A 17,966-nucleotide genomic window follows, 5' to 3' on the forward strand; every position below is an offset into this window, starting at 1 on the left:
AACCTGTAGCTGTACACAATAGAAACCTCTGAGCTCATCAAGCTCATAACTGCACTTACAACAAAGCAGGTAACCACTAGAGTCCTTTTTATCTCAGGCGTTCTGTGTATCTTTTTTCACTATATGGTTGTATGTTTTTGCTATATTCTGTGCGACTCAAAGGTTGCTGTTCTACCTGACTCATTACGTGGACTTCAAAGGGAGCGCGGTGCGTTCGCCTGTTTGGTTCAGCACGTTAAAGAGAAACTGCTTCAATTTGACACATCAAAGACAGAATATGGGGAGTGCTACAGCACGTGAGAAGAAAGGTTGCATAAAAACCTCTTGCACTTCCAGCGTGAGCGACTCGGATACTGCTAATTTGCCTCAAGTGATGCCACTCGTTCGATTTGAAGAAAACAAGTGTGAAAATGAAAAAGAAAATGGGAGGAGGGAGGTCAGCAGACCTCTGTAGACCTGTTCCTCACCTCTGGTAGAGGCGAGAAGCTCAAGGTTACTTTAGTCAGTGCTAGCATTACACAAAGGGCCCTTTCACAGCAGCCATTAACACATGTCAGTCCAGGGTATTTCATTATTGTTCCATTAACTGTGTCCACCTTGCCTTGACGTGTCCAAATTGCCGGTGGTAAAAGGACCAAACTGTTGGTGGAGGAGATGCGTTGTTAGTTACGTAGGCACAAGGTTTTGAAGAAAAGCATGGAAAATATGATAAATATTCTTGTCCTGCAAGATCCTGGATCGGGAGATTTTTGTCTTTCAACGTGAAAACATGCCTTACTGCACAAACTTTACTATACATTCAACATAGTAGATGTTACTCTTATATATTTTTACATTAGAATGGTTTTCTGTGGGGTTCATGTTCACAGGGATAAATGCAGCTCCTCTATGATATTACAGGGCTGCAAAGCTGGACTGATGGAGTCTTCTTGTAAGGCCGGTTGGAAGGTTTCAATTCAAACTCAACTTGGTCCAGACAATACAAACACCTGATGCCTGTTTGAAGAGGGGGGTTAAACATACTCTGACAGGTCATCTTAATTAATTGTGTTTGTATTTACCCCGGTATTACTTGTCAGTCCAAATGACTTCAATCACACGCTGTGGGTGTGGGAGTGATGCTATGTAAGACTAATTGACCTACAGTCCTAGTGCATTTCATTCATGCCTCATGCCTCACACATTGATTCATGCGGATTCCTGCCTGAATACCAGCTTTGTGAATTGATGATGATCACCATGTGACTCATCTTACTGGATGCAGGATGATGGGCTCTCAAGCATTTGCTTGAGTACATGTGCTTTGTCGAGTAGTCGAATTACATCCACGTATGGACTAAATAGACGGGTCCACTCGTCCCGTGCTGTGCGCAGAAAGAACATCCTTTTAGCATCCTAATTATTACTGACAGATGGATGGCAGGGTCACGGCAGATGCACCCACTCAGTACAAAAAACTACCACTGCTCCACTTGATCTCGATCTTGTAATGTTAAAACCCTGGAGCAGTGAGACGAGAATGGCAGCAGTGAATAACGGGCTGGTGAGGGGAGAGGAGAGTAATTAGCGAGGAGCGAATGAGTAAACCGGAAACTGAGGAATGAAGAGGGGTTTGATAGCTAATCACAAATCACATGATTTGCAATGAGAGATAATTAACATCCGTAATTTCACCACGCTGCAAGTTCCCTCTGAACATGACGGAGAAGAAGAAGTGAAGGAAAGAGGAGCCGTGCTGTCAGCCTTGGGAGCTGAGTGGCATTCATCCTTCCGCCGTGCCTTCGACCGGCCTGGTCAGTAAATCACACTCTCTCTCCCTCTCTTTTTTTTGTGCCTTTCTTTCCTTTTGCTGAGGTCAGCTCAGAGCGGTCCAGACGCAAGGAGGAGGCATCCATCACATTTTTATACATCCTCGACTCGTTAATGCAGCCTGAGATGGAGCAAAAGACAATCCAATCAGCCGGCTGAGATCCAATCCTGCCACATTCCTGTGATTCCACTATTTTCGGGCTGAAAATTGCAGAGATTTACAGAAAGGGGCTTTTCTAAAAAAAACAAAAAACAATGATGCAATGACGAAAAAGGTAGCTGCTTACGGCCTGGGTACACACATTTGGGACGAATGCAGGTTAAATGGGGGCAACTAAAACGTGTTTGTTCTGAAAGGAATAATTTCCCAAGAGGACGGTCTTTAAGGAGACTGTGATTCAGCATAAATACACAAAATGGATGAGCGTTCACGGGATGAAAAACAATTCTCCTCATTCACATTGGGCAGGAGCTGGAACAAGATAAATTTGAAGCCATTTTCTGGAATCGGCCTCTGGAGACTAATAAGACATTCTCAGAAAGCGAATTAATGTCCACTGCATTGTCCCCCCTCATTCTTCATCCCTCCAGATGCGTGTGCAGAGCAGTGGTGGAGAGATACGGTGTAAGCTGATTACCAAAACTAGATATCAGTTTGGATGCCAGGAAACAAGAGATCATCTCCTGCATCACCAATTTCAACCCTAAAAGTCCTCACACTGCCCATTGGACCTCCGCATGGTCGCCCGAAACCGGGAAGGAGGTGGAGTTAAACTCCAGTCTGATCCCAGAGATTAAGTTTTGGGTGGATAATCGCCCCCCCTTGTTAGAAGGATACTTTGAAACTCCTGTTTGGAAGTACGCAGACCACTTCATGTTCCGTCTGTCAAAGAGATTATTATCATCTAGCTTCTTAATTGGTGTTCCTCAGCGGCTTACCTCAGCCACCTGTTGGTGTGTAGCAGTGGTATCATGTGGAAAGGTGTTATCGATGCATCAATTGCTTCGACTAGTTGTCAGCATTAATAAGCGAGAATGTTCAAAGCACACGCCGTGGTGATCTTCACTCCACTCGCTGAATCTCCTTCCATTCGTCGCCTCTGACTTTCAGAGTGGGAGGGGAAGAGAGCTCGAGGGCTGACATCCATAGCGTATGAATTCAAAAACAAAAAAAAGACACTAGTAACAAAGCTGATGTGATCATCAAAATGAATGTTTAAAGACTTTTCTTTGTTTGTTCTATCATGCCTAAATTGGGGTATGCGCACATGAGCAGACAGAATTAGCCTGCATGCACTGTTTGTATTCTGCCGCAAGGACATATTAAGATTCAAATCATGCCTGCATCCCATTTTGATAAATGGAGGGAGTCTGCAAAAAACTTTCCTAAATGGCCCTCTGGCATGGCTGGGGAATAAATTGAGCTAATCAAAGGTGGCCTCAGAATCACTGCACCCACAAAGTAATCAAAGAGTTGAAAGGGAAACCCACTGTGCATGTAGATGCAGTGAGAGGATGTGTGTCACCGTTTGAAAATATCTCCCGTTGGGTACCAAAAGCCACGCAGAAAGCCTTCCGTCTCCGCCGCGCGGACGCGGCTGTCTACATTAATAAGCACCTTGTTCGGTTGACGGGCCGCTCGGGGGCGCCTCTGCAGGAATACGCTGCAAACCGAACGCTGACATGAGGTGAAAATGAGCACTTCTGCTCAAACGGCTTCTTTGTGTCAGGCTCCAAACCCCGGTGGACGCAAACACATGACATGAGCAGGGGGATGACATTGTAAAGTCCCAGTTAGCTTAAACCTACCCGCTCCATCCCCACACGATTCCACTCTGTTCAAAATGAAAATAACAATCTATTCCTCTGGGCCTGATGACCAGGGAATAAATCCTGAGCTTTGGGCAAAACAACACACCTGCCTTCCTTGCTAATGGACACACTCGCACTCCCTCCAAAAAGTGTTTTTCTGCAGCCAATTTAGTCACCGGTGAGGATATTCTCAGAGGTGACAACCGCTGCAAACACACTGCATGTGTGTGTGTGTGTGCGTGCGTGTGCTTCTTTGATCGCCTCCCCCAGTGGAGGTGGACCGAAGCGTGATGGACAACAACGCGGCCGAGCTGCCGTTCTTTTCCACTCGCTCGGGTCCGGTCCCGAGGCGTCGCTACATAAACTAGGCTGTAAAGGGGAAATCTCACACAAATTCAACTTGATGATCTCATACACTTTTTAGCTCACAGCCCTGGGTGCCACTTTAGCTCTGAAGACACTGGTGACTTTATCTGCAGTCACAGCCTGCAGTTGTTAACATTGTGGCAGATTCTGCTCGTTCGTATTAACCTCGTGTTGTTGTCAAATCTTAGCTAGTTATGCAAGTTTCCTCAAAACAACGCCACTCCCCAAGAGCAGCAGCATAAATGTAAAAGCTAAATCAGGTATACATTCACTTATACAACATTAAGACTGCATGCAGAGCATTGATAAATACCCAGAGGCAAAGCTGTGTATGGTCATTGGGAGGTTAGGGTGCTCTTAGGTGCCAGCTAACTCCAACATGTTCCAAAGTCCTTACTTTCAAACAATGTTAAGCATCAACTGAATATGTAAGTCACCTTCTCAACTGTCAGCAAAAAACAATCAGTTCCACCACACAAGAAGGCAGTGTTCAGCTGCCGCATAATGAAAATGTGACATGGGAGTCTGATGTGGGAAAAAGTCTGAACCAACTCGTCCAGACTACAGGAAGGACAAATGGAAATCTCTAATTTGAAATGGAAATGTTTCACCTACAACCTTCACCGACTCCAAGTTTCACTCGCTGAACAAAGGCAAATGTTTAATGGCTTTCCTTTTAACGCTCTTTGTCAAATACCTCTAATGTCCCAGCAAGGGACCCCGGGGTCTGCGATTCTGCACCACCGAAGGATGGAAGGCGTCAAGATGACTTCCTGTGAAACGCAAGGACACAAGTCTCTGCAGCTAGCGTGAAAAACCTGCCTTTCTTCTTTCTCACGCCACCCAGAGCGGCCTCAATGGTGGAGACACAGAGGGCCTTTTTTCAAAAGGCAATGGTCCATAATCCCTGTGTTTGTGACAACAAGGGGGGATATCAAGACCGTGTCGGACCACATAACAAAGGAAACCCTGTCCCCATTCCTCTTCTCTGAAGTGTCCTCGTAACGGAGGGCAGTGAAGCGAGGGAAAAAAGACGTGCGTGTGTAAAGTTCCACTCTTTAGACGGCGACCAAATCTGTATGTGTACCCTCACAAATCTCCCTGGAATGTGCCAGGGCCTCAGATATATTCTCTTCTTATCAAGTGCAGTTGGACCATTTTAAAATGTGCCTGCTGAGTACGTCGTATGCACGCCATGGTTTTTCTACCTGGGCGCAATCAGGGGCGCCATGTGACAGGCAACACAATTTCCTGTCTGTTTGCATCACCCGGGGAGGGAAGCGTGGGACGTCTTGGATTTACAAGGAAAAGACAAGACAATGATCTGCATTGCGCACACACTGGAGGGCACACAAGCGCCCAGGACTCACGCTCGACGTACCTCCCCCCCACCGCCCCCTCTTCACCCCCACTCTGTGTGTTATCTCCGTCGACCCATGCCTCCCTCCCTCACACACCGCTGCTTCTCCTGTAAAGGAGGTGGGACCGCTGTGAGCGAGCAGGCCCTTCACTGATAGAGCCTTAATCTGGGGACTGATGCTCGGGAAGAGGCCGATTAAAGGGGGGGCCGACGAGAGAGAGCCAGGGTCTTATCGCGGCGAGTGAGAGCATCTCAACTCTCCGGGCTAATTGGCTGGGGAGCGAGTGGCCAGCTGCCGGGCGGAGATTGGGTCACCCGATGGTTCGCCTTTCACGCTCACCCGCTCCCCCGGGTCTGCTCCCGTTTAACGAACTTGGCCTTGTGATCCGCAGAGCTCAGCAGAGCTGAAAGTGCTCCAGTGATCCCCCCCCCTCTAACTTCCTCCGTTCCCGCCGCACGAGGGGAAACCCTGGAAATCTTTTTTTTTTAAACGGACTAGAAGTCCTGGAGCTAGACAACACAAGGTGAAAGGATTAATTGAGCTTAACAATGTGGGATCTCGGATACGAATGCCTTGTTTACACAGCAACATTTCCTCATGACACCCCCCTGACATTTGCACAAAATTGCTGAGATAATTTACCCACCAACACGCGTCGAAACCTTAAGGCTTCGCGACTTCGGTTCGGCGAAGAACTAGTGAGAGAAAGTAATTACTTTTTATTTCTTGGGGGGGGGGGGGGGGGGGGGGGGGGCTATCCCAGCAAACTCTACACAGAGAAATAACCGATGTCACTGCGGTGGAGAATCCTCTTTGTTTTATAAACCCATGTTTCCAAAGGTTTGACGCATTATCTACTTTGCCTAAATGTAATTAATGTTTTGTCTTGGAGGTCACTTTGGCCTTAGAGGGAAGGTAATATAAAACATAACTAACTACTGTAAGGCTAATTGGTATTTATGGTAATCTGTCTTTATTCTTTAATCTATGTCAATTTCCCTGAGATATGGGAGAGGACAGGAAGTACATTCCTTACAATCTCTCCAGCCGGGTCTTCATTGTTACTTTCTACAGCTCATTATAATTAGGCCATAAGAGGAGCATAGAATTAAATGGCTTGAACCTCACATGAGGTCGTGGAGCTCTGATCTACATGCTGCAGGTACAAGATGTTTGCTCACTCCCCTCTCTCCATGGGCTTCTTTTAGCATGAAACCCGACAGGCGCCAGGCAGGATTCAGCAGAGGGGCGATTAGGGAAAGAGAGGGTTTTTCAAAGTACACAAAGTGAGTAGGAATGATTGCTTATATTCAAACAGGTCTGGGGAGAAAAAAAAGTAATTTACCCAACCCAGATCTGCACCACAAGCAGAACGGATGCAGAGAAAATGTGCCAAGTTCAAGCCCATTTCAATATTTGCTCTTCAGCAGATCTAATACCTGTGACATTAAAAGAAAGCAGTTTTGGCCGGATTTGTGCTCCAGAGTCCCGGATGAGATCACCAGGGCAAGGCAACACTTCAATACTGACAAAGGAGAATTGGCAATACGTGCCCTTCCAAAAATGCAAATCCACATCAATGCGAGACCTGGGGCCTCATTCCCCTGCACATGCAATTTTAGCATTAAATCACTGTAAAAAAGTATTGTACAGAGAAGAGATTACCAAGATCTTGCATTATTAAAAGTGAAATAAAACTGCTTGTCAGCTGTTACGCATAACAGTGACATATGGGAATATGATAAGATACCATCTGAGGGACCATGACTGACTTACAACGATCCCCAAGGTACCAAAAAGTCCCATTCCCTACATCCAGTGAGGGTTGGATCACTTTGTGTGACACAGCCCCGCAGTGTGTCACGTGGAGTGTCACGATCAGTTAGGATGAAGAAAATAGACGTTTTGTACTAGACGTTTTCTCTTTTCCTGCTTCGCATCACAGCTGCTGCAGTGGAGTTATTCTTATGATAGAGTTAAAGACGATCCCGAGCAATTCCCTAGTGGAAGTGGAAAAGTGCAAACCAGCAGGAAGATGCAGAAGAAGATACTCGAAGAGGAAACTGTCAAATCTTACTTAACAAGCAACTTGCCTCTCACTACACCTGGGCGATAGCTGGTAAAAAGAAATAATGACGGAGGTTCATGTGTCCGTTCTGTATGCACCAAAGATCTCTGTGTTCACAAGGAGGCTCGACCCACTTAGATGGAGCGGCGTATTTATGGATACTCACATTGCCAGACTGCAGAGCTTCTTTTATGGTGCAGATAATTGAGCCTACAACGAGGACTGCGCCTCCTGAAAAGCAGGTACCGATTCACTACCCGCCCTGCGCTTTCCCACAAATCCACAGACGATAAGTCATTTACAGAATCGCGAGTACCGCAGCATTTTGCCCGGTTTTATTAAAGTTCTTTGGCTGTCTCCGCATCACAGTTACTGTAAGAAACCTTTATTACTTGGGATGAATGTATTCAAAAATAACACCCGGGATATCTAAAAAGAACGAATAATATTATATCCTTTAAAGCCCTGGAGCTGTAGCGGAGGTGACAGACACACTCGTGTCTCTGTGAACTCGGATGTTTAAAGGTTTTGCTTCACCTCAGGCAGATTTAATCACTACACCACAAGGGTCACAAGGTCAACGCAGGTAACATGCTGCTGTTGGATAGAAACTCATCCTTAAGACTGACACTAAAGTTAATGTGGAATGAAATGATTTGCTCCACATAGTTTCAATGGGACCTTAGCTCGCAATATATCCTGAGGGCATGAGAGGGATATCCAAACTGTCAACTAAATAATTCCTCACGGATGATCTCTACTGGCATTTCTGCAGCTGCTGATCCAGTAGGCTTTGGAAAGTTGTTATGTAACATAGGTGTGCCATATTTGTTGTTACACGACGCAACTGGGATGGAAAGCGTGTCCACACGCTTGTCACTGGAGAACGTGCGTGCACGTTTGTGTGACTGCGACACAATGCGGCCACTGTCCCTTCCTCCTAGAAGAAGCCTCTGACATTCCGCCAGTTCACACAACTCAGGTTGAGTCTTCCGAGACAAGTCAAGATCGCAAAAAAAACAAAAAGGCCTGACAACACAACCGATCACGACAACATTAAAATGGTGTCCTTCGCAGCGGAGAGAGTGAATAACCGGCCCCGGTCACATGCATGTGTTTCGCGAGACGAGTGGAGACAAGCAAGAATCGCAGAGCCAGAGACACTGAAAGAGACAGTAAGAATTAGAGGTACTAAGAGGCTGAGCGAGACAGAGAGAGGCTTTGCGTGGTGTAAATCACTAGGCCTGAAGCGTGGTGCCAGGCCTGCCAAGCAGCTGCTTGGTATGCTGTGTGTAAAGCCTGTTCTCTATCGGAGCTGACATCCCAGGCAGAGGAATTATGATGAGAGATGATTGTATCATGACTGTAATTGTAAATGTAAATCCTGCAGCGTGGCTACCCTCTTTTTGTGCATCGTGATGACTTGCCCAAACAAAATTTACATTGCACTTCATATCGTGGGGCGACTGCATTACTTTGACAAATAATAACAATTGACAAATGAATAACATAAAAGGAGATGATTAACTCCAGAAAAGCAATCTGCGCAGATAATTTACGCTGTGCTCACGTGCTGGAGCTTCCCCGGGAGGCACTTGTTTTTTCTCTGCATGTGGGCGTGTGGCTATGGCAGCAGGGGTTTATATCGGGGATAGTTAGCGTGCATGGAGACCTGCACATGTATTTGTCTCCGTCATTAGAGCACGTACACAATAAATGTACACGGTTGCTGGAATACTTTTAGTCTACAATGTTAAAAGTTCAAATGAAATGCGTGAAACTCGAGATGAAACAGCTGCCGATTGCTTTCATTATCACCCACCCTCCCCTCCAACAAATGTGGGCCACAGTAATTAGAGCAGTGTAATCACTGGCCTATGGTGATTATGCACATGCACAGACAGAATAGAAGGTATGGCGTGCAGGACTCTAGAGGCATCAGCCTCATGCACGCAGTGCGAGGAGACCCAACGCTGCATTGATACAACCACTGCAATTAGCATATACAAATAGCTGCGTGCCGCCGTTCAGCCAGAGAGGTAAACAAGCTCACAAAGATGGCTCAAGTTAACCAAATTAATGAAGTTAATTGATCCTCCGTTGATATTTTGTTAGGATTTTCAATCACACTGCTCACGGCATCAGATAATGAAATTGGGAAATTAAAAAAACGTTTGAATGGGAGAGGTTTCCCCTGAAACTACAAACTGCCAATGGGTAACATCAGAGGGACTGTTTGGGTCCCACATCCGTCTTGTACGTCTCCCTATAGAATGCAATAAAATAAAAAGCCGGCCATTCTCACCAACTACAGTCAACCATCTGCAGTCTTGTCGTTAAAGCAAGGTGCCACTTGGAGGACCGCTTCCTTTCAGACAACCTCTCCACTTGACTTTGCCTGTACCCCCGCCCAACGAGTTGATCGGCAGCTCTGGTTGAATCTGCGACCCGGAGTTAAATTACATGGAAGGGGGGCGTGAAGTATATGAGTACGATTAGGGGACCATTTTCAAAGAAATAAGCACTCTGTCACTGCGCAGCTCTGGGCCTCGCGGAGCCGGCCGAGCCTGGCCACAAATGAAAGAGGTATTCTCTCCTGTGTCACTTCTCATTGTCGTGAAGCGGCCGCTGAGCAAAGTAACCTGCGAACAGGCAGCAGAAAAGGCCAAGAAAGAGCCTGGTATTTATATTCCTATTACACAAGCATGCACACACACACACACACACACACACATATGCACAAACGGCTTCTCAAGTGACATTGCATGGATGCACATCCATAAATATTTGGACAATGAGCAGCCTATTTTTGAAAAGTCAATATAGTGAATTCTAGCGGAGCTTTGTCTCACATCCCCAAACACAACATCCAGTGAACGCTGACATTAATAATGGAGATCCCATCACAGTGGTTAGTCTTATCTACTTATAGAAAATGAGGCCCCTAGCATACTGCACCACAAATACTAAAAAGCAATTATTGCTCTCAGCTGTGGTGAGTCCCAAATTAATGAGGGAGACGGAGACAGCGGCGGTTTGTGTGGGAAAATCTGCAGGATAATTTGTTTAGAGCATTAGGAAAAGAAAAAAAGAGACTAGGTAATTGCATTCTGCTTGAGAAATTAGTAAAGTGTGAAAGGTAAAAGACATTTTTATGGCTGTGGTTAAGGCCACATTTATTCTCCTCCTCACCTGAACCCTAATTCATACTATTGCAGGCTATTACAGATGCAAGTCCTTCCGGCAGGAAGAAGCAGAAAAATGTGTCTTCATTTGACTGATGGCAACGAGAAGAATAAAATGGGTGAAGCGTTAGAGAACATCGCCTCCTCTTCCGCATGACAACACACCGATCCCCGACACCCGAGTCAACCGCTCCATGGTGAAGGCATCTCCCATACTGGTACCGCAGGGGCCCAAGGAGGCTGACTTTCAAGTGGGGGCTGAAGCCTTCTTAGGGTCCCCTGGCTCTGAAGCTTAGGATGCACACACATACATCTGGGCATGAGTGAGTGTGGATGTGGGAGGGATGTGCATCGAAAGGTCAGGTATCAGCCTACGTCCTCCCTCAGAAGGAGGAGAGGACAATGGAGGAGAGATGGGTGCTAGGTGTGGGTGGGCAACTGTAAATAGCCTGTTCTCCAACGCATTTTTTTTTTTTTACATGTATATGATGTCATTTTGTTTACATTTATTTTATGTTAATGTAGAAGAGCAGTGAGAAAATTGATCCCCTTCCACCATTTAGAGTGAAAGCAAAAAAGAATGTTAATAATCTTTATTGTAATTTAACACAAACATTCAAAGCTTCCAACAGCGCTTCCATCTCACAGTAAACGGCTCTACGGACCGCCTCTCATCTCACATGAAGTGTTGCCATTACAAAAAGCTACTTTCCTAAGAGGAACTTTGTTTTTTTTCTCCACCGCGCTGTAATCTCTGTGAACCAGGCTCCTATATCAATGCCAACGCGCATTACCCCTGACACTCACCGGGTCTCTGGTAAAACATGAAAAATAGTCTCACAAAAGGTCTTATCAGCCAGACAAGTGGACCAAAGGGTTCCAGACGAGTGTGCTTAAAAAGCTCATGGTGGGTTAAAAGGATTTAACGATGTCTGCAATAGTTTGCCTCAGACTCTTTCGTGAGCAATTAAACATTTGAGCTTACCCTCCGGTAATGTTGTCAGGTATTTTCTTTCTTATTAGCAGTGACACAAATGCAGAAAACATGTCACCGGATTATCACAGCGTTTTCTATATGCGTGCTGGATGGCATAATGAGTTTAATATGAAGCCTGATAAGGCCTCTCTCATAAGATCAGGGTTTTAATCAAGCAATAAGCAGCAGTGAGAATGAGCCCTGACAGAAAAAATGTGGGCGCTTGTTTGTTCTAACTCATCTATTTAAATCTACGCCTCAGCTACCGTCTCACTTAGCACATGTGACGGCTCTCAGTAGCAGCATTCAGTCTCATTAAGCAGTGGACACAAACCCAGCCCCCCCCCCCCCCCCCCTCAAGTGTTTACCTGTCCTCTCGATCCACTTAGATTGGTGTGGAGTTTTTCCAATAGCCTTTAATGGTTGTTTTATCATTTGCTTTACCTCTCACTTCTCCATTCAACGGGCCGCATTCAATCAATTTCACCGCGAGGCAAATGAAAAATGACTAAGGGTCACTATTCACCGAGGTGAAGTAGTGCTCTGCTAATGGTGTCCTTTAATCCTGCAGTTACGACACGCAGGCATTAATATGAAGATGTTCTTGTTCTCAGAACAAGCATCTGCACTATTCTTTACTGAGCATGACAGAGCCCAAAACACCACGGGCTTGGCAACGACACCAAAGACGATGGCGTACGGTGAAGGATTTAACAAAAGCAGCGTTCAAAATCATCTCCTGTATTGTATAATTAAGGCAGACAGACCATTCTCTGTATTCTCTTTTCTGAAGACAAAACATGATCTATTCTAGAAGTGGCCTTGAGCTGCCAACAGTGTGACAGAGGAATTCATGCGGATGGAGGATCCTTGGTACTACAAAGCCTCATTAAATCAGTGGTTGTGGTTGTTGTGGAAATGACGGCCAGAAAAGCCCAGTTTGCTCCACTATCGCTCCATCCTCACAGTTAGGAAATACACACTGTTTATGGTTCTGCTAAAAAAGCTTTTAGCCGCGGGTGGGTATACTGACATTTTGGATTTTCCTTCATGTGCTGATTTTGCCTTTTTGTATTTCTTTAGAAACATCCTCATCAGACAGCAGAAGACTTCCCTGGCCCAATTGGGTGTCACACACATTTAAAGGTGGGACCTAAGTACAAGATAGTCTCCAGTTTTACTTTAAAAGCGACCATGTCTTTTTTTAAGCATTGGTTGAGAAAGGTCTGCTAATGGAAATAAACCCTTTACATTGGAAAAATATTACTAGCATCCATAAAGTTATTCCTGCTGGGCTTTAAATATCTTTGCATATTTGCACTACCATTATGGTGTGCATTCTACTTCGGTTAAAAGCTCACAGGAGTCCATCAATCTCTTGGTTTGAACTGACACACTTTACTGAGTCCTTACAATCTCATTAGCTCCAAAAACTGGCCGACCCTTTGAAATTTCAAACAATCTCCTATCAGTCTCCAGATTACAGTTGCACGTTTTTGGTAATACCTATTGTCTGTTAATTGGAAATGTGTTTGTTTGCTCACTATCTCCAAAGAAGGTTATTACAACATGAGCAGTCCGAATTATCGGACTGATCGAGCCTGATAAACATTTTGCTCTCCAAAGAAACCACTGTGTAATCAGCTGCTTTTTCCATTCATTTGTTTTCTTTGCATTTGTGCTGAATAATAAGAACGTTGTTCATATTTCACCATACTGCAGGAGCACTGTTATTATTCCGAGGAAACTGGTTCACTTTGACATTTCCAGATCTCCAACAATCCTCTTATAGACTTTAACACACAGCAACCCCAGTAAACCAAGTTTCTCTTTTTATTGAACCTGAAAGCAACAGGTGTCAACAAAATGCATTTGCATCAACACTGATTTCTTATCCCTGAGGAGGAAGGAGGTGGAAGGAGCTGTGATGTACCGAGGGGGACTTCTGACCAGGAGCAGAAGCCAAGAAATGCAGTGTGGTTTCAACAAAGGCACAAGAGAAAGCTGTGGACACCCCAAGGTAATTGATGCATTAAATGTATGCCGTGTCATGTTATTTGTTTTATTTATCTAATAACTTACTGGATCATGTCTAGCGAGACTACACTAGAACTGACAAATCAAACAACATACATCTGAGTGAATAAAGACTATAATGTCTATACTTTCATCTTCTAGAACAGCCTCAAGCATCAGAACAAATTACACATGCTTTGTACAGCTGGCAGACAAACCTCAGGCACTACTTTCCCATTATCACTATGAACGACTGCTTTGTTGTACTTTGTTAATGCAACTGTTGAATGTGGAGTGCAGTATAAGGGAGGAGGGGGGAACTGCTACTGACTGGGATGCTAAACGTGCCGCGAAATCTGAAATGATGTGCAGGGAATGAGAAGTGAGTGGGACGGCTCTACGATGGGAAAGAAAGCAGTGAAGACGAGCCCGCCCCTGCATGATGATATTGTTCTTGGGTGACTTACTCGTCACACCCCCTGCGCGACAGCCGGTGCGTTGATCATGCGAGGTGAAATGGAGACGCATGCATGTCCAAGGAGCGCTCGGCGAGTGTCACAACACTGGCCAACCGAATCGATCTGAATCAATACGCATGACGAGGCCTCCCAAAGGTCCTCCGTTTTAATTGTTGCCTATATTCATCACCCGTTACCGCCATTTCTCTGTTGCGCCGTTTCATTAGCTCTCTGACCCTGTTGCTTTGTGATGTGAACACACGCCAGTGCACCTCAGGACAATGACCTTGTCTGCGTCCAAGCGAAAGCGACGGTCCTTAGCGGCCGATTGAGGTGATGGAGACCTTCGGCGTGGTAGGGGTGACTCGCCAGGGTCGAGACGTGGACTTGTTTTATGCTTTATGTTTACTCAGCACAAATGTGCTGGACACGAACACGAGCTTGAAATGTCAAGGTAGTCACTTCTGATCCTGCGCAGTTACACTCAAAACTGTCAGGAAAGTTGCTTCATTAAAGAAGCTAAGACGACACAAATGTCCGTCTTATCTTGCTTATTTGCGAAGCAGAAAAAGAAGCGAACGCGAGGTGGTTAGAACGCATGTCTGGCGATTCACAAACGCTCCCTCTGCTTCAGGAGCTGTTGTGCCAAACAACCACTGGCCAAGTTTCTTTTCATCGCTATTGTTTTGTGACCTCGGTGGTATAAGCGGCTTGTTCTCCATTGTTTGTCTCTGCGGTGAAATTGATTAACATTGGGCTATAATTACAGCAACGTTTTGGGGACAAAAATTAGACACCATTATCTTTCCCACTGCATGACAAAATGGAGCCATAATTACCATCAGTGCGCATCTAAATCCAGTGGAAGTGCAGTCCGTTGAGTTGTGCGCAGATTTTCACTTGCATGTGTAATTGATGATTAGCCCCGTGATGATAAAAAAAACAAAAAACAGACTTAATGTTACTGCAGATGGCAAGAACCCGAGGAAGAGGAAGAGGTGGGAGAGTGTGTGGGAGAGTGAGCTGCTGCATAAAAGCCTGAGAGAGAACAGCAGAGCCGGTGAAAGGTTATGCGAGGTAAAGTCCACGTGAACACTCTTTTATTGGAAATTGTACGTTTTGTTATCTCATTGCCTTTCAATTAAAAGGATACAAATATATTGGTGGCCAACAGACGGCATGTTCACCGACAGTCTGTTCGGTACCTTTTTTTCCCAGAAATCCACGAGGGGGAACTTCTTAATGCTGCTTTACTTGTACACTTTGTGATGGACGTGAGTGCTGCAACAATAGTCTTCGCTTCTCTAACAAAACTGCCTCAATCGAGGTGCCAGCACGCATGAAAATGCACACACACACACACACACACACATATGGACATTCATACACACAACGCGCACGCTTTGAGATTACACAACATGGCGCTCAGCTAATCCCTCATGACACAAATACATCTGGCCGAGAGGCAGATTTCACAGCCTTCAAAAGCCTCTCCGACGGGGAAAACCACCGCACACAGGCCTCGGATGTTGCAGGGCGAGCAACACATAAAGAGCACCCATCAATTTCCAGTCAACACGCTGTGAGGGTCAAGACAAAGCCAGACACTGCAAAAGGGTGTTGACTGGCAGGCGGGGGAGGGGAGGAGGGCACACAAATCTACATAATGGACAAAGAAGCTCAAGCCGTCCACTGGGCCGCTCTTTGCCTTTACGCAAGTTGACACACTCGTTTTCCTGCTTCAGGCGCTGACCGCATTTCACTACTGGGGGAAAAAAAAAGAAGGAGAAAAAAAAGGAGGAATCTCCATGGCAACTGCATCTGCAGTTTGCAGGTTGTAAAGCATGCGATTGCGAGACGCGGACACCGTCCAGCACCATGGATCAGGGGTACCTGCCAATGAGTATCCGCTGACTCGTCAAAACGCCACGTTCCCTCAGAAAAAGCGAGGCACGAAAAGCGAGAATTGATGCAACAAGGCGTTTCGCTGATGAAAAATGAAAAGAGAAATTAGATGAATGTCGTTCACTGTCAACTCTGTTCAACACAGAGTGGTGGTGACGGTTCTGCTTGTGATTTTACCGAGGCCACGCCGGACAAAAGGCGTTGATCGGAACCCGTGTGTTTAAAGCTCCGGTGAGGAGATTCTGTCAGACGGCTGTCAGAAAAACTCCACAATTGCAGGCCCATGAAAAGCATGGCTGTCTCATCGGAGAACTAGGCCTGTGTTCTGGCGGACCCCATTAAATAAATGCAATACTCTCTCCCCGTTTTGCTGCGTTCTGTCTCGGCCTGAATGTAACGTAATCTCCACCTAGACCTGAGGGAAATATCCCGTCATTTAGCAGCTAAATGCTGCACTATGTCCACCAGATAGTTGCAAACTTCGGTCGGTCTGCACCTCTGTGCAGTCTCCTGCCGATTTAAGCTTGCTGCATCTGGAAAATAGGTTGATGAGAGCGGGGAGAGCGGCACAAAACAGTCACAGGCTGAATAACTGTATCGATAAGCTGAGGAGATGGTGACTTAAAGAGAGACACTGGCTGTTTCCCCACATGGGAAACACTGTTCCACATAACGGGCACAGTCATTCCCATAAATATGTCTTGTAGCAGACTTCTGTGTCACTGAGAGAAATCCCATTACAGGTACACGCGTAGAATGATGGTTGTCGATTGCTACCGGAGCGAGTGAAAGAGAAACTATGGACGCCAGTGAGGAATTTGCCACAGAGGCTGTTAATGATGAGATACAATCATGGGGAAAGGGTGCAAAAGGAAAGCTACACAAGAGGGAGCAGGGATAAAATGTTGGGAGGGATTTGAGAGGAGAACAGTGAAATATGGCAGGGGGGGAGACGGGGGGGGGAAGACAGATACAGAGATGCCACAAGCGTGAACAGATGGCGGCGAAGGGAGTCGGAAAAGAGTGAGAGAGGGAACGAGAGAGGAGGACAGTGAGAGAGAGGAAAATCTGGATCAGGCTGAAAAAGGCCTCAAGTTCACTTTGGGGAATGCAGTAAGTAGGACATGCAAAACTTAAATTCCCTAAAAGTGAGACCCAAAAATACCCAAACCACTGAAGCCTGGGAGCGATGCTCAATGGTCAGTGGAAAGCGAGCTGGCTCTCCCGCTTTGAAGACAATCCCCTCCTTAGGATTCATAATCTACCTGAGGATGAGCACAAAAGGGGGGCTAAAATCTTAATGGTAATCTATGCTAATTCAGCTACGAGGGAAAAATGATAAACAGGTAAAGTCCCAATGCAGAGGAGGCAGATTCATCCATATGTATGTAAAGGTGGGGCTCTATCACGGACTGTATATAACACAAGATGGGAAAGCATGCTTCATTAAATTTGGGCTTGGGCCCCCAGCTGCTCTGGTAAGTCTTCCTTTTGGACTTCAAACCAGTGCTTCTCTCGTAGCAAACACACCTTTTTGCATTCGGGCCCATAACGGAGCAGTTCCCTGATGCTTAAGGCAATGGCAATATACACAAAGCGAAAGTCATTAACTCAACCGTTCCTTCCTATCATTTAATTCACTTGAACATGAGAAATGATGTGACTCATTAAGTGGGTTGAACCAATACCATTACAGTGTAATATGAAACCAGCCCCCCGTGGCCAATATATAAAGCCGACCCGTGGCGTTCGTCTACCCTTCTCCACCAAACTCTGAATCTGTATCTAACCCAGTGATCTCACTCACACATTTCACCCCACAAAGCACCACGGGGCGGGTGCTGGCAGATTGACAGCTGTTGAACGAGCGTAGATCCGGCACGAAAAAGCGATGAAAGGAATGACACGGAGAAATGAATATGCAACGCGGCTTTGTGCGCGCGTGCAGCCGCCTCGATTACAGCGGTGACCCCGCAGACACGTACACACGTGAACGGCAAGATCCAATTG

At 45.9% G+C, this 17,966-nt stretch overlaps 1 protein-coding gene across 3 annotated transcripts in view; it reads right to left on the bottom strand.

Annotated features, from left to right (window-relative positions):
- LOC119209352 (interleukin-1 receptor accessory protein-like 1) overlaps positions 1–17,966 on the bottom strand; it is a 214,298-nt gene that overhangs the window by 38,747 nt on the left and 157,585 nt on the right. The gene's annotated exons all lie outside the window — the stretch shown is intronic.

This window comes from Pungitius pungitius, chromosome 3 (genome assembly GCF_949316345.1).
Source record: "Pungitius pungitius chromosome 3, fPunPun2.1, whole genome shotgun sequence".
In the NCBI taxonomy this organism is placed as follows: domain Eukaryota; kingdom Metazoa; phylum Chordata; class Actinopteri; order Perciformes; family Gasterosteidae; genus Pungitius; species Pungitius pungitius.